The following is a 12,300-nucleotide window of genomic DNA, read 5'->3' as shown; positions in this document are numbered from 1 at the left end:
CAGCTGGATGGTCACCCATCCAAGCGCCGGCCACGCTCGACAGTGCTTAACTTCGGTGATCTCACGGGAACCGTGTAACCACTATGGCAAGGCCATTGCCTCTCTCTAATATAAGGGTACTATTTTTTTTTCAACCTCCATTTGGTCATGAAATGGAAACTACAGTGAAAATAAAAAAAAATGTTTTATTTTAAACATTTAGCTACACCTTCCTGCTACTTCCCTATATAGTCACCACTCCAACTTAGACTGCTGTCAGGGCACTGGGCCAATTTTCCAATACCCTTGTCAAAGAAGCCAGGTGACAGTGCTTTCCACCACTTCCCTACTCTGGTTTGCAGTTTTTTTATCTCTGCCAAAGGGCTGTTCCTCATAGCCAGCTGTTCATGTGGGCAAAGGATGAATGTCCAGGCTGTATGGTGGACGATAAAACACTTCCCGCTAAAAACACTGTAGGAGTATCCTTATTGCAGCTGCAGTGAGATTCTGCAAAATTACAACTCTTTGGTGTCACACATGACAGTTATGTATGTGGATTGCATGAAATCAGTCAGAAACCCTCAGCGAATGACAGCATGCAATTCACACCTGGCAGGAGACACTATTGTTCTAGGCATCTTTATTTGCTCACTGTGCATTTCGAAATGAAAAGTGTGATGCAAAATAAATGACGGGCATACTAGAGTCACTGTTCAACACATCAAGGCAATGCTTCATCAGATTTTTATGTGCCTTTTTAATTTTGTGACCAGAGTTTGAAAAAAATAAAAACTCCTTGTACAACAAGCAGAATTAGTTCTTTTTGTTGGTGATATTAGTTTTGTAATAAGTCCAAACATACAACAAGAGAAGATGTGATAAATAATATTCTTAAAAAGTACAAGATTTGTCAAAAATAATTATTCAATTTAAAAAAAATCATAACTATTGTGTTATTTGAGATATGTGTATGAGCAACATACTGTTGGAAAGAGCAAACTCTTGAGTTTTACATGGGTCCTGCTAGGTAACAGTAGTGTGTGCCCACTTCAGTTATAGTAAAAATGGTGTTGGGACAACAGAAAGCATGTTGTGTTCTATGTTTTGCACAGTGTGGGTCAGTGATAACTTTCATACTAGGTATGTTGTGGACTCCTACAGCACAGAGCATTAGATGATGGCATGAACAATTCCTTGACACAGGTTCTTTGTGTAAAGCCAAATTGCTGGGCCATCCACCAGTGTCTAACACAGAAGAGGCATCTGCCATAGTTTCTCAAGGAGTCTGCAGAAATCTGTTCACTGTGAGTGTTATGTTGACATTTACACATGAAACCATACAAAACGGAGCCAGTGCAAGCTCTTCATCAAGTTGACAAACAATGTGTGGAGTTCCGTAATTTCATTCTTGGCAAGATGTAGGATGACAATTTTCTTCTACGTTTAGTATTTAGTGGTGAGGCAACATCCCATTTAAATGGAAAGCTGAACCATCATAATGTGGGATACGGAACAACCACATGAAGTTGTAGAATATGAGAGGGACTCTCCAAAATTTAATGTGTTTTGTGCAGTGTCATGGGAAAAGGTGTATGGTCCATTTTTCTTTGGCGAGAACACTGTTACATGAAGCACATATCTCGATATGCTTTAGAACTTTCTTTTCCCATAGTTGGATACTGATTTGAACAACTTCATTTACTGATGAATGGGGCACTGCCTCACTGCCATAAGGAAGTGGAGGAATTTTTAAATCAAAGGATTACTGAACGATGAGTCGGTCACTCTGGACCAAATGACTCAACCTTACATTACTATCCTCCAAGGTCACCGGACCTGACTGTATGTGATTATTTCTTTTGGGGGCTTACAAAAGGCTTTGTTTATGTGCCTCCATTAACAACAACATTGAATGAACTGAGACATTGCATAACAGCAGCTGTGGGAGTTGTAACTCAAGACATGCTTGCTGCAGTCTGGGAATAATTTGAATACCACATTGGCGTATGCCATGCATCTCAAGGAGGGCATATTGAACACCATGAAAAGATATGAAAAAACTTTTTGATTTTCCCATTGATCAAAAAATTAAATTCATTGTATGTGGTTATTAGTTTCAGAAATGTAGACATGCCACATCGGATGATTATCGGATGATTTTTTTTTTTATACGTCCTGTACTACTGAGTGCTTACCTGCAAATGGTCTTTCAGTTGCAAAAGACACAACATATTCCATTCTGCACACCTAGAGGTATGACTCCAACAATACTCTTGGGAAGAAATGATGACTAGGATGGGAACTCCAAAATTTTTAGGTGTTCATATTGATGAAAATTTAGACTGGAACTCCTAAAATGACTTAGTTCAACCACATTTTGATTCTGAATCATTGCAGATCTTGGGGTGAGAGAAATCAGTAAACTATAAGCTGTGTATTTTCATTCAGTTATTTTACGTCACATGTAATAATTTTTGGGGGTAACTCATCTTTAAGAAAGAAAGTGTTCATTGTTAAAAAATGTACTGTAAGAAATATATGTAGTGCTCACTCTGGTCATCTTGTAGACATTTGTTTAAAGAGTTAAGTATTCTGACTACTGCCTCACAGTCTCTATTTTGTTCCCTGATGAAGTACATTGTAAATAATTCACTGCTGTTCACAAGGAACAATGATGTATATAATTACAATAAGAGAAGAAGAAATGACATTTGTTAGTGCACATTAAGGTTATATTGCACAGTGGTGCAACCAAAAGTTTGGGTCACTTAACCTACTTGACAAAGAACAATGTTAAATTTGAAAATAAACTGAGAAAATTTCACCTTGCTTACTCCTTTTATTCCATAGAATTATTTTTATTTTTGTAGTATATAATAAATGGTGGATAGCAATTACTAACTGACAACTGTATTAAAGAAACAAACAAAGAACACATTTGTAAATTGTCACAATGTAAACATATTTACATACTAATGTGTAATGTGAATATAAAATGTTTGTGTTCCACATAATTCCAATTATTCATACAAATGACTCATAGAAGATAAAACTAAGTAAGTAATTGGGTATGCATTGTACAGGCAGATATGAGTTGCCAAATACCCAAACTTACTTGTGAAACAGCACAACAACATGTCTCTCAGGTTGTAATTGTGCTGCATCTCCACAGCTCATCACAGTGTTTAGTTACCAATTATTTAATTCTCCCTGCAACTCAAACAATAGGACAAAATAGTTATTATATGTTTGCTGATCCATGATACAGATCAGTACTTACCACCACAGACTTCTTTCTTCAATCTGAGTAGCATGGGACCAGTATTCTATCAATACAAACAGTGAAATGATGGAAAATTTATTTCTTACTGTAGTGTAATTATTTTTAAATTAGTCTCCTCTCTTCCCTCATCTCTCTTATATTCCTTAAAATTGCACTTTGTACATTTATGGTATATTGTGGTAAAGACAAAAAAAGTGTCTACTGTCATCTGGCTTCTTTTCACACTAATGATATTGTTTTAATTTGGCTTGAAACAGAGCGATAATTTCATCTTTTATTTCTGCCTTCAACTCTTTCTTTTTGTTGTGGTACACTGCGAGTGGTCAACAAAATAAATTAAGTACTAATCATTCTTAGAAGAGCTTGTTTACTAATGCTGTTACGCATAGTTTTCTCCTCAACTTCCCACACAGAAAATAAGAGACTAATTTGTGTCTATGCTTTGGACTGTGAAGTGCATGGCAGAAGCTACTACTCATTGTACTGTTTATGAGGACTTCTTCCCATTACATTTGTAAATGAAGCAAGGAAAAAACGACTGCAGAAATACCCCTACGCACACTGTAATTAGTCTAACATTGTCTTGACAGCTCATACAGAAGTGATATATAAGAGGATTGTAGTAGATTCCTCAATTCCATACTTCAAAAATTGGTACGTAGTCTTTCAGCTGGCATCTATGGAAGGGAGTAAATTTCCATAACACTGTCCTGTGGATGAAACAAACCTGCGACTAATTGTGCTGCCATACTTTGCGTACATTCAGTACCTTCTGTTAATCCTGTTTGTTATGACTCCCACACACTTGACAAATATTCTAGGCTGTTCTGTATGAGTGTTTTGTAATCTAACTCTATTGTAAACTGATTACATTTTCCCAGTATCCCAACAATAAACCAAAGTTTGCTACCTGGTTTATCTACTGCATTACTGTATCTTTCCTGCTGAAATTCCATGCATGTTAAAACATAAAATAAGGGAAAGGCAACCAATCATTTATAGCTGATCAATGCATGGAGCACATAAACATGCAACAGGAAACCGAAATCACACTAGTTTGGAATAGTAGCTGTTTTTCTAGCACAAGTACAGACATTCACAACCACACAGTACACCCAACCACGAATGCGCGCATGCATACACAAACACACACACACACACACACACACACACACACACACACACACACACACACTTGATGCATGCTAAAAAATATTTTTGAAGATTTTATCACCAATTTTGAAAATTGATTATCATAGTTTATCTGTTGCATGCAATTATTCATCATGGTCCCAGGAACAGCATAGAAATATATGAAATTGATAAATCTAGGCTCTCATTCTTGTGTTGTAAATGAAAATACAGGTTTGAAAAATATCTTCAATTTATTACCTGTGGCAAAGTTGCAGAAAAAGTTCAACCAGATAACAAAATTTTATAGCCTCAAATTTTATATTTTCAGTTCAGACTTTTTTTTTTACTACTGTTGTTATGTCACATATCTTTAGCTTTAACTGTACACTATGAGCTCCCTGTCACAGGTACTTTATCTAGACAAGCACCCCATTTGTGTTGGAGTCAAAACAAAGAAAATGTGCAGAATGTGAAGTTTAGCAGTAAAATTGGCCAACAAAATGTAGCTCTTTTTAATACAATTCTATTATCTTACAACAAATGATTTTCAGTTGATAATTTTCATTTCTTTTACCACATGTTTATTGACTTTGATTTTATGGATATTGTTTTGACAAACACCATAGATGTAATGTCCAGCAACTTTCTTCTACATTTTGAATTTTGTTATACTTCCAGTTATATGATTTGACATTAAATAAAGATTTTACCATTTCTATCCATTAACAGATAAGTAAAGTAATAATAATTCTCACTTACTTCATGCTAGAGATGTTTATTTATCCTCTTAAAATGTTTATTTGTTATACTGTAAATGGGGTAATTTCATTTAAATGAAGGTTAAATTGTAATACTCAGTTGTTGAGTATAGATCACATACCAACTGTTCATGAAAATTTTGTGTTGACTTTCACAATGTCAGTACATTTTGGTGTTATACCTGATCCAATGCATTATCCATTTATTTAGTGAATAATGCAATTCATTATATTTCAATACACTGTGATTGCACCTATGTGATAATTCCATTTCATATCCCTACCAACTGTTAAAGCCAGCTGTTTGGCTCAATTTCCTGATTCCGCTTGTGAATCGTTGATAATGTTGTTGCACAGTACTAAATTTTTCACTTCTGTGAAGTGCACAAAAATTGTTATTCAACATTTAAAGGAAAATACCTATCATTGCACCACTTTGGAATCTTATCAAGATCAGAGTGAATTCTTGTACAGCTTTTTTCAGACTACATCTTTACAGATAACTTCATCATATGCAAGAAATCCCTTGTGAACCATGGATCTTGCCGAGTTGGGGTGGCTTGTGTGCCTCAGTGATACATATAGTCACAATGTAAGTGCAGTCACAATAGAAGGGGTATATGTGGAGAGGCCAGTCAAACCTGTGGTTCCAGAAGTGGGGCATCAGCCTTATTGATAGTTGCAGTGGCAACTGCCTGAATGATACTTCAAGGCAGATTAAGACCGTGTTCCAGAATGGGACTTGAACCCAAGACCTTTGCCCAGGTTTGAGTTTTGGTCCAGCATGTAGTTTTAATGTGCCAGGAAGTTTCACATCAGTGTGCACTCCACAGCAGAGTGGAAACTGTCTGGATGACAGATTGATCTGGCCTTGAAGTATTAGCAAACATGGCCCCACTATGTTGATATCTTGAACAATTTCACATGTAATTGCCTTTTCTATGGAAAAAATATGAAGTATACTGGTGTTCCAGGAGGTGTGTTGCAGACAGGGAATTACTAGTTTGTTTCTTTCCCACTTGTTTTCCCAGTAAATCGTCTTGTATACTCCAAACATCTCTTGGAAACCTGTGTTGGATATGTGTCATGAGATTTGATCACAATAAAGATGAAATTAAGAAAAATAAAACAGAACTAAATTGTAATCACAGCATCAGTGGCTGTAGCAAGTATATTAGTGATGAGAAATTGTAGCAGACAGAAACTTACCTGACTACGAATGTCTTCAGAAAGTTCCCACTCAGGTATTTCTCCCTCCAATCCAGAATCATTGAATTTTTCTTCTCAAACTTCTCAAATTTTACGCTCGCTCAACAAATATTACATATTTTTAGCAGAATTACAGCAAACAGGAAAAATCTAATGGTAACATGCATGGAGCTCTTGACAACTGAGCTCACATTGGGTCAGTCAATCATGACGACAACTCTTATGTTTGCTACAGTTTCTTTCAAAATAATTCTAGAAACAGACAGCAGATGGGAGCTTCTGTCAAGGGAAAGGTAGTTAGATGTCCATACATTGTTCTTATATGAAATGTGTCATGTTTTTGAGTGATTGGTGGCCTGTGCATTTAGCAAAGCACACAGTGAGCTTTACTCGGGAATAGTCTTCGGAACACAGAATTGTGGCCCAAGTTATGGTGAGGCTTGGTCACCAAATTGAAAGAAGATTGAATATGTGGAAGAGGCCTGGGGTCTTTAGAAGTTTTCATATAGGTTATACACTAGTAAGACTGAGATTTCAAAATAAGATTTTATACTGCAAAACATTTCCAAGGTCATATTTTGATTCAGATCATAATTTTTTGGTTATGTGCAAAATACTAAAACTGAAGAATTTCCAGGAAGATAGGAAATTATGGAGATGAGACTTGGATATATTGAAAGAAACAGAGATTGTTGACAGTTTCAAAGGGATTGATAGGCATTGATTGACTGAAACAGAGTAGTTGAGTAAAATAGAAAAAAATGAATAGGTATCTTTGAGAGATGAAATAGTGAAGGCAGCAGAGGACAAACAGGGAGAAGACAAGGCCCAATAGAAATCCTGAGATAAAACACAAATTATGGAATTTAATTGGCGGGAGGAGGAAAAATAAAAATGCAGCAACTGCAGCAGGCAAAATACAAGTGTCTAGAAAATGAGATTGGTATAAACTGCAAAATATCTCAGCAAGAGTGGCTAGAGAGCAAATGAAGGCTGTAGGAGCATGCTGACTAGTTAAAAGATATGTGTAAGTCATCACTAGGAAAATTAGAGACCTTTGAAGGATAGGAAGCAGCTGTTTGAATATCAAGAGGTAAGCTGAAAGCCAAAAGATGAAAGGTGGAAGGAATATATAGAAGGGGAATACAAGGGAAATAAATGTGACAACACTGTATAAGGGAAAGAGGAAGTAAATAAAGATGAGATGAGAGCTATGAATCTGTGAGAAGAATTTCACAGTGCACTGAAAGACTTTAAGTTGAAACTGGGCTCATGAAGTAGACAACTTTCCCTCTGAATTATTGAGATCCTTGAGAGAGCCAAAAATGTACCATCTGGTGTGCAATATTTGTGAGACAGGTAAAACTTCCTCAGACTTTTCAGAAGAATGTAATAATTCCAATTCTAAAACTGGAAGGTGCCGATATATGCGATACTGCCAAACTATCAGTTTCATAAGTGATGGGTACAAAGTACTGACAAATTATTTAGAGAAGACTGTGAAAATTGGTAGAAGTCTACCTTGTGGAACATCAGTTTTGGTTCTATAGGATCACAGGCAGTACTGACACCACAGATTACCCTAGAAGACAGGCTGAAGAAAGTCAAACCTGTGTTTATATCATCTGTAAATTTAGAGAAAGCTTCTGCCAATGTTGAACTTCGAGGTTTGACAATGAGTTTGTAATTCTGTGAGAGAGTGCAAATGACTTAGAAGATCAGTTGAAGAGGATACAATTTGTCTTGAAAAGAGGTTATAAGATGCACATCAACATAACTGAAACAGGATCAATAGAATGAAGTTGAATTAAAGCAGACAGTTTTGAGGGAGTTAGATTACGAAATGCGACTCCAAAAGTAGTGGCTGAGTTTCATTGTTTAAACAACAGAGTAACTAGATATAGCTGAATTACAGGGAATATAAAATGCAGGCTGGCAGTAGCAAGAAAAGCATTTTTGAAAACGAAAAAATTATTAGCATTTATGAAAACTGCCCGTTTTGTTTTTCTCAATGTATGCGAAGGTTAATCTCAGGAACTACTGTACTGATTTTGATATGGTGTTCATTAATAGACTAACTGATTTATGAAGAAGGAATAATTTATTAGCACTATGTCATACTAGTTGTCCGCAGTAGGTACATACACTTGTGAAAGTGGGGCAGGTTGCTAGCTGAATATAAATTTTAGGGTGTCTGTAGTGTAGCTTTATGTGGAAGTGAAATGTGGACAATAGAATTTTCAGAGTATAAGCATTTGAAATGTGGTGCTATAGAGGGAAACTGAAGGTTACATGGATAGACTGAATAACTAAGGAAGTGGTATTGAATTAAAATGGGGCGAAAAGAAATTTACGGCAGAACTTAACTATAGAAGGGATACGCTGATAGGACAATCCTCAGCTATCAGGAAATCATCTGTTTGGTAATGGATGGAAGTGTGGGAAGGTAAAATTTGTAGGAGGAGACCAAGGTTTGTCTGCAATAACAAGGTTCAAATAGATGAACATTGCATTAATTAAGCAAATCTTCAAATTATAATTTTTTTCTTGTATAGCATCAACAACAATGATCTGGATAGTAAGCAGAGTGCACCAAGAAATACTATTCACTATACATGGGCATATCCTGCTACCACAGCGCAGCATTAATACACAGAAAGCCCCTCACTTTTACTTCTGGAGGAACTATTCTTTCAAACATTCAGTTCTTGCAGATGTATCATTCTTCTTCATTTATGTGCTGGCTTTGAGTGACTTTCTTCTTTTATGTATATTTTGTATTATTCCATCCCTTTGCACTTGTAGCATTTGGATACACCTTCACTTTTCTTCTTAATATTCCAAGTTTCTCATTGTGGATTGAAGTATGATTGGTAGGACATCACTTGTGAGGATCCAGGCCCATTGTATCAACCTCTGAAGTCTATCTTCACTTTTAATGATCAAATTCACATCACCATGCATCTGTTTTATTTATGAATCCAATTTCCTATACTAATTCAAATCTAGAATCTTACACCTTCATCTCGCCAACTTAAAACTTAATACAAACTTTTAATATTCAACAAAATTATCTAATTGACAATAACTTGCACCAACACTAACATGAATAATGTACATGAACATGAATAATGTATTTGTTACATGTATCAGCAATTACAAGGAGAACACAAATTGAATTTCCCTCAAGCTCTTGCCAGCTCAAGAACTCTTACATAACTAAATGAATATCAATAAGTCCAGTAAGCCAATTGTACTGTGACATCACTCCAGGGAATCATACACAGCTCACACTTCTACATTGATAATTTTACCTGTTTTAGCAGGTTCATTCTCCTAGACCCATACAACAACAACAACACACACACACACATCAAAAAAAAGTTTTGCACCACACAGGTTCCCAATCCCTTTGACTGTTCAGAGATGTCACTAAACATGCCTCAAGATGTAAACGATCACGCATGAGCAGTGCCTATTAGACAGAGGGGGTCGAACAGCTGATCAAGTCCAGTCATTCCACCAGGAAGGAGATACACGGTTCATATTGTCTGTAGTTCAACCATACCTAAACGGTCAATACCATGGTTTGATTGCATCTGCATTGTTACTTTGTGTGAGGAAGGGGCTCTCAGCAAGGGGAGTGTCCAGGCATCCCGGAGAGCACCAAAGCAGTGTAGTGTTGTTGGGACATGGTGGAGATTACAGAGAGACAGGAACTGACAATGACATGCCTTGCCCAGGCTGCCCACGGGCTACTACTGCAGTGGATGACCGCTACCTATGCATTATGGCTTGGAGAAACCCTGACAGCTATGCCACCATGTTGAATAATGGTTTTCGTGCAACCATAGGACATCTCGTTATGACTCAAACTGTGCGCAGTAGGCTGCATGATGTGCAACTTCACTTCTGACATCCATGGGGACATCCATCTTTGCAACAACGACACCATGCAGCATGATACAGATGGGCCCAACAACATGCTGAATGGGCCACTCAGGATTGGCATCACGTTCTCTTCACCAATGAGTGTTGCATATGCCTTCAACCAGACAATCATCAGAGATGTGTTTGGAGGCAACCTGGTCAGGCTGAATGCCTTACACTGTCCAGCGAGCACAGCAAGGTGGAGGTTACCTACTATTTTGTGGTAGCATTATGTGGGGCTGACATAAGCCGCTGGTGGTCATCACAGGTGCCGTAATGGCTGTACGATATGTGAGTCATCTTCTGACTGATAGTGCAACCATATCAGCAGCATATTGGTGAGGCATTTTTCTTCATGGAAGACAATTTGTGCCTCCTTTGTGAACATCTAGTGAATGACTTTCTTCAGGATAAAAACACTCGACTAGAGAAGCCAGTATGTTCTCCAGACATGAACCATATCGAACATGTCTGGGATAGATTGAAAATGGCTGTTTATGGATGATATGACCCACCAAGCGCTCTGCTGGATCTACGAGTGGGGCAGTCTGGACCAAGAGTGCCTCGATGAATTTGTGGATAGTATGCCATGATGTATACAGGCATGCATCAATGCAAGAGGATGTGCTACTGGGTATTAGAGGTACCGATATGTACAGCAAACTGGACCTCCACCTCTGAAGGTCTCGCTGTATTGTGGTACAACATGAATTGTGTGGTTTTCATGAGCAATAAATAGGGTGGAAATGATGTTTAAGTTGATCTCTATTCCCATTTTCTGTACAGGCTCTGGAACTCTTGGAACAGAGGTGATGCAAACTATTTTTCATGTATGTATATTGGAGAAGACTCTGCAACTCGTAAAACAACATGAATCATCAGCAATACACAGTTGCCATGAGATGAGAACTGGATGCACATCTACTTGCTTATATAAACAAAATGCTACTAAATTATTTAATTTGTTTCTTCCATTGCATCAAGAACACAGTACTTCAGAGTGTTCTGTAAAATAAAGAGTAGCATTATCTTTCTGAGGGAAACAGAATACAACAAAAGTTCAGATTAGAAAATGTTTCTCAGATATGATTTGCTGAAGGTAGCCACAGGCTTTTTTGATGCTTTAAAATGCATATTTTACAATATCATAGAGCTGATTGTGGATTTATTTTCTAAGTAAAATGTCAGTAATTTGACTGTGGTGTTAGATCATCTGATATTTAAATGTGGTCACATTATTGGTGTCGTAGGTGATGATCCCATGGTTGCTGTCAAGCTGCATGCAGATTCTTTCAACTGGGACTGATTTTCTCTGGAAGTGGACAATAGACAGACAGCTCCTGGAGTAAGCTTTTTTTAACTGTAAGAACTTCATATTATATTACCTTCAATTTCATGATGAATGTTCTTCAAATTTGTCATTCCTATCTCAGACATCAGGCAGTTATATCATTCCTGGTGAAGTCTGTGTGCAGCTAACATTACTCAATAATTTTTAAAGAATGATGCAGTCCTACTAACTTTACAGTTATAAGATGGAGGGCTAAGTAGATTTTCAGGAAATATGTTCAAAAGATGGAAGTTCACTTTATAAAGAAGGTGATGGAGGATGCTTTTAACACGTAATGAAAATAAGAAGGTGAGAGAGGATGCTTTTAATTGGAAATAAATAAACAAATGCAAACAAAACTGGTCACAATGATTCAAAAAATAAAAAAATAAAGTGAGACTACAATATGAATAATAGACAAAAATCAAAAGAAAGATGACAGGCTCAGGAAAGTCTTTTTATTGAACTATAACTTGTTCTTTTGATGTATTGACAGTCATTAAAAATTTTATAAATGGATCTGAAAATTATTTATGTCAGTTGTCATACAGTTAAAGACAGAACATATTCATTATCAGTAAAATAATCATGGTGGTGCTGTTCGTGATGGTGACTAATTAGTTAGTAGTCCACTTAATAACTGGAAGTGCAGTGCAGTGATACACAGCTGTCTGTAT

General features: G+C 36.9%; 1 protein-coding gene across 6 annotated transcripts in view; it reads left to right on the top strand.

The window, feature by feature from the left end:
* Nucleotides 1-12,300, top strand: part of LOC126348080 (solute carrier family 25 member 45-like) — a 101,650-nt gene that overhangs the window by 29,457 nt on the left and 59,893 nt on the right. For 3 of the 6 annotated variants that reach the window (XM_050002326.1, XM_050002328.1, XM_050002327.1), the window contains exon 2: nucleotides 11,544-11,655. The exons of 2 other annotated variants lie outside the window; for them this stretch is intronic. The gene's annotated coding sequence lies outside the window, so the exon portion shown is untranslated. The remainder of the gene's footprint in view (nucleotides 1-11,543; nucleotides 11,656-12,300) is intronic. One more of the 6 variants, XM_050002329.1, reaches the window with a different exon arrangement.

The sequence above is a fragment of the Schistocerca gregaria genome, chromosome 1 (assembly GCF_023897955.1).
Source record: "Schistocerca gregaria isolate iqSchGreg1 chromosome 1, iqSchGreg1.2, whole genome shotgun sequence".
Classification (NCBI taxonomy): Eukaryota; Metazoa; Arthropoda; class Insecta; order Orthoptera; family Acrididae; genus Schistocerca; species Schistocerca gregaria.
The sequence above is the reverse complement of the archived record's forward strand: the minus strand, read 5'-3'. Positions and strand labels throughout refer to the sequence as shown.